General features: G+C 37.0%; 1 non-coding gene across 1 annotated transcript; it reads left to right on the top strand.

The window, feature by feature from the left end:
- The first annotated feature begins 738 nt into the window (after positions 1–738).
- Positions 739–846, top strand: LOC112767759 (small nucleolar RNA R71). The gene has a single exon (XR_003185200.1). It is a non-coding gene; the product is annotated as a small nucleolar RNA R71 (small nucleolar RNA).
- The last annotated feature ends 4,865 nt before the right edge of the window (positions 847–5,711 follow it).

Here is a 5,711-nt window from a genome sequence, read left to right as displayed (position 1 = left end):
GCACTCTCCTTTTGGATTCTCTTCTGTATTGCTTGGGAGAGTACTAGGAGGGATTTCAGTGATCCTTTTACTCAGCTGGCCCACTTGTGCTTCCAGATTTCTAATGGCAGATCTTGTTTCATTCATGAAACTTACAGTGGCCTTAGATAGATCAGAGACTAGATTTGCTAAATTAGAAGCATTTTGTTCAGAGTTCTCTGTCTGTTGCTGAGTTGATGATGGAAAAGGCTTGCTATTGCTAAACCTGTTTCTTCCACCATTATTAAAGCCTTGTTGGGGCTTTTGATCCTTCCATGAGAAATTTGGATGATTTCTCCATGTTGAGTTATAGGTGTTTCCATAAGGTTCACCTAAGTAATTTACCTCTGCTATTGCAGGGTTCTCAGGATCATAGGCTTCTTCTTCAGAAGATGCCTCTTGAGTACTGTTGGATGCAGCTTGCATTCCATTCAGACTCTGAGAGATCATATTGACTTGCTGAGTCAATATTTTATTCTGAGCCAATATGGCATTCAGAGTATCAACTTCAAGAACTCCCTTCTTCATAGGCGTCCCATTACTCACAGGATTCCTTTCAGAAGTGTACATGAACTGGTTATTAGCAACCATGTCAATGAGTTCTTGAGCTTCTGCAGGCGTTTTCTTTAGGTGAATGGATCCACCTGCAGAAGTGTCCAGTGACATCTTTGATAGCTCAGATAAACCATCATAGAATATATCCAGGATGGTCCATTCTGAAAGCATGTCAGAAGGACACTTTTTGGTCAACTGTTTGTATCTTTCCCAAGCTTCATAGAGGGATTCACCTTCTTTCTGTCTGAAGGTCTGAACATCAGCTCTAAGCTTGCTCAGCTTTTGAGGAGGAAAGTACTTGGCTAAGAAAGCCGTGACCAGCTTATCCCAAGAGTTCAGGCTGTCTTTGGGTTGAGAATCCAACCATAATCTAGCTCTGTCTCTTACAGCAAAAGGGAAAAGCATGAGCCTGTAGACTTCAGGATCTACTCCATTAGTCTTAACAATATCACATATCTGCAAGAATTCAGTTAAGAACTGAAAAGGATCTTCAGATGAAAGTCCATGAAACTTGCAGTTCTGCTGTATCAGAGAAACTAACTGAGGTTTCAGCTCAAAGTTGTTTGCTCCAATGGCAGGAATGGAGATGCTTCTTCCATGTAAATTAGAATTAGGTGCAGTGAAGTCACCAAGCATTCTCCTTGCATTGTTGTTGGGTTCGGCTGCCATCTCCTTTACTTGCTCGAAATTTTCAATCAAGTTGTCTCTAGATTGTTGTAATTTAGCTTCTCTTAATTTTCTCTTCAGAGTCCTTTCAGGTTCTGGATCAGCTTCAACAAGAATGCCTTTTTCTCTGTCCCTGCTCATAAGAAAGAGGAGAGAAAAAGAAAAGAAGAGGAATCCTCTATGTCACAGTAAAGAGGATCCTTATTGTTAGTAGAAGAAAAGAAGAAGAAATTCGAACATAGATAGAAGAGGGGGTTCGAATTTGGTGATGATGTGAGGTAGAGATGTTAGTTAATGAATGAATAAATAGAATAGGATGAGAGAGAAGGAGGGAATTTTCGAAAATTAATTTTGAAAAGGAGTTAGTGAATTTTTTTTTGAAAACAGTTTTTGAAAAATGTTAGTGATTTTCGAAAATTAAGATTTAAAAAATAAAATAATTAATAAATTAAAAAAGAAATTTTGAAAAAGGGGGAAGATATTTTCGAAAATGAGAGAGAGAGAGAGAGAGTTAGTTAGGTGGTTTTGAAAAAGTTAAGAAACAAACAAAAAGTTAGTTAGTTAGTTGAAACAAATTTTGAAAAGATAGGAAGTTAGGAAGTTAGAGAAGATATTTTGAAATCAAATTTTTGAAAAAGATAAGATAAGAAGATATTTTGGAAATTAATTTTGAAAAAGATTTGATTTTTAAAATCTCAATTAATGACTTGATTCATAAGAAATCACAAGATATGATTTTAGAACTTAAAGTTTGAATCTTTCTTAACAAGCAAGTAACAAACTTCAAATTTTTGAATCAAAACATTAATTGATTATGTTATTTTCGAAAATTTGGTATAAAAATAAGAAAAATATTTTTGAAAAATATTTTTGGAATTTTCGAAAATAACTAAGAATTTTGAAAAAGATTTGATTTTTGAAAAAGATTTTGAAAAAGATAAGATTTTCAAATTGAAAATTTGATTTGATTCATAAGAAACAACTTGATTTTAAAAATTTTTGAAAAAGTCAACTCAAATTTTCGAATTTGATGAGAGAAAAAAGGAAAGATATTTTTTTGATTTTTGAATTTTTATGATGCAAGAGGAAAACACTAAAAGGATGCAATGCATGAAATTTTTAGATCAAAACAATGAATGCATGCAAGAATGCTATGAATGTCAAGATGAACACCAAGAACACTATGAATGTCATGATGAACATCAAGAACATATTTTGAAAAATTTTTAATGCAAAGAAAACATGCAAGACACCAAACTTAGAATTCTTTAATGCTTAGGCACTAAGAATTCAAGAATGCATATGATAAACATGAAAAGACACAAAACAAAAAATCATCAAGATCATACAAGAAGACTTACCAAGAACAACTTGAAGATCATGAAGAACACTATGAATGCATGATATTTTCGAAAAATGCTAGATGCATATGCAAGTGACACCAAACTTATGATATGACTCAAGACTCAAACAAGAAACAGAAAAATATTTTTGATTTTTATGATTTTCTAATTTTTTTTGGATTTTTTTTTTCGAAAACTATATGAAAAAGAGTAAATAAGGATTCCAAAATTTTTAATATGAATTCCAGGAATCTTGCATTCTTAGTCTAAAGCTTCAGTCCAGGAATTAGACATGGCTCACTAGCCAGCCAAGCTTTCAATGAAAGCTCCGGTCCAAAACACTAGACATGGCCAATGGCCAGCCAAGCTTCAGCAGGTGATTGAGGATCAGCAGCAGGTTGATTAGCAACAACTAGCTTGCTCTTGATAACAAATTGCAAGCCTGAGTCCAAATAAATTTAGACATGGCTTTACAGCCGGCCAGGCTTCACATGCTTCATGAAACACTAGAATTCATTCTTAAAAATTTTGAATAGAATTTTTGAAAATATTTTTTTTTTCGAAAACAAAAGAAGAGTTTTTGAAAAATTTTTGAAAACTTTTTGAAAAGAAAACGAAAAGAAAGTTACCCAATCTGAGCAACAAGATGAACCGTTAGTTGTCCAAACTCAAACAATCCCCGGCAACGGCGCCAAAAACTTGGTGCACGAAATTGTGATCTCCAGGCTTGAACAAATCCTGGTAATGGCTCCAAAGCTTGGTGCTCTGATCTTAATTCATGATTGTCACAACTTCGATACAACTAACCAGCAAGTGCACTGGGTCGTCCAAGTAATACCTTACGTGAGTAAGGGTCGAATCCCACGGAGATTGTTGGTATGAAGCAAGCTATGGTCACCTTGTAAATCTCAGTCAGGCAGACATAAAGTGATAATGGTGTTTTCGAATATTATATAATAAAATAGGGATAGAGATACTTATGTAAATCATTGGTAGGAATTTCAGATAAGCGAATGGAGATGCTTTTCGTTCCTCTGAACCTCTGCTTTCCTGCTATCTTCATCCAATCAGTCTTACTCCTTTCCATGGCTGGCTTTATGTGATACATCACCACTGTCAACGGCTACTTTCGGTCATCTCACGGGAAAATGATCCAATGCCCTGTCACGGCACGGCTAATCGTCTGGAGGCATCACCCTTGTCAATGGCTTCATCTTATCCTCTCAGTGAATAATATGCTCACGCACCCTGTCACGGCACGGCTATTCATCTGTCGGTTCTCGATCATGCTGGAATAGCATTTACTATCCTTTTGCGTCTGTCACTAACGCCCTGCAATCGCGAGTTAGGAGCTCGTCACAGTCATTCAATCATTGAATCCTACTCGGAATACCACAGACAAGGTTTAGACTTTCCGGATTCTCTTGAATGTCGCCATCATTCCAGCTTACGCCACGAAGATTCTGGTTAGGAGATCTAAGAGATATTCGTTCTAGCTTAATTCATGTAGAACAGAAGTGTTTGTCAGGCACGCGTTCATAAGGGAGAAGGATGATGAGCGTCACACATAATCATCACCTTCATCACGTTCTTGGGTGCGAATGGATATCTTAGAAGCGAAATAAGAAGAATTGAATAGAAAACAGTAGTACTTTGCATTAATCTTTGAGGAACAGCAGAGCTCCACACCTTAATCTATGGAGTGTAGAAACTCTACCGTATGAAAATACATAAGTGAAGGTCCAGGCATGGCCGAGATGGCCAGCCCCCTAAAACGTGATCACAGGATCAAAATACAATCCAGGATGCCTAATACAATAGTAAGAGGTCCTATTTATAATAAACTAGTCACTAGGGTTTACATGAGTAAGTAATTGATGCATAAATCCACTTCCGGGGCTCACTTGGTGTGTGTTTGGGCTGAGCTTGAGTGTAGCACGTGCAGAGGCCATTTGTGGAGTTGAACGCCAAGTTCTGTGCCAGTTTGGGCGTTCAACTCTGGTTTTGGATCCTTTTCTGGCGCTGGACGCCAGATTTGGGCAGAAGGCTGGCATTGAACGCCAGTTTACGTCGTTAATTCTTGGCCAAAGTATGGACTATTATATATTGCTGGAAAGCCCTGGATGTCTACTTTCCAACGCAATTGGAAGCGCGCCATTTCGAGTTCTGTAGCTCCAGAAAATCCACTTTGAGTGCAGGGAGGTCAGAATCCAACAGCATCAGCAGTCCTTTTTCAACCTCTAAATCTGATTTCTGCTCAAGTCCCTCAATTTCAGCCAGAAAATACCTGAAATCACAGAAAAACACACAAACTCATAGTAAAGTCCAGAAATGTGAATTTAACATAAAAACTAATGAAAACATCCCTAAAAGTGACTAGATCCTACTAAAAACATACTAAAAACAATGTCAAAAAGAGTATAAATTATCCGCTCATCACGTCCCAACTAGATGCCCCTCCACCACCGTACGTGATATGAATGAGGATTTAGACTGATGGCATCCAAGCGTGAGTACATACTACTTTAATGTCTTGTATTTGCAATTTATTTTGAACGTGTTAAGTTTTATGTGTTTACTAATCCTAGGTTTTTCATTGATATATTTGCACCAAACAACAATGCATGCACATAGGAGATATCCAATGTGATTAAGTTCATGTACGACATCGCATGGATGAGCTACACAAAGATCCTTGCAGAAACCAGAGATCATTGGTTTTAGAAACGGGAAGTAAGAACCCAATGTTATTGAATCAACTATATTTAACTATTTTTTATTTTGACTAACTAATGTTGTTGAATTACTTTGTGCAGGAGAAATTTATCTGGGATAAGGAACATGATATCTTGATCAAGAAGATTTACAACCATTGGGTAGCTAAGTGACTTCAGCAGATGATGCAGGACATTCATCAGTAGAGTGACAACCTCATTATTTGACTCCACCCAGATCTAAACAAAGAATTGGACATCCATTTTAGTACCTATGAGGGGTTCAAGCGTCACCGTCTGACAAACAGAGCTAACAGGGCTTCACCGAGGTCGTCGAAGTATACTGGTGGGTCGGCGACTTTCATAAAGATGAAGCACAGGCTGGTATGTAGTATATTTACTAATCTTTGTTAAT

Source organism: Arachis hypogaea, chromosome 17, assembly GCF_003086295.3.
Source record: "Arachis hypogaea cultivar Tifrunner chromosome 17, arahy.Tifrunner.gnm2.J5K5, whole genome shotgun sequence".
In the NCBI taxonomy this organism is placed as follows: domain Eukaryota; kingdom Viridiplantae; phylum Streptophyta; class Magnoliopsida; order Fabales; family Fabaceae; genus Arachis; species Arachis hypogaea.
This window is presented reverse-complemented; position numbering and strand designations above follow the sequence as displayed.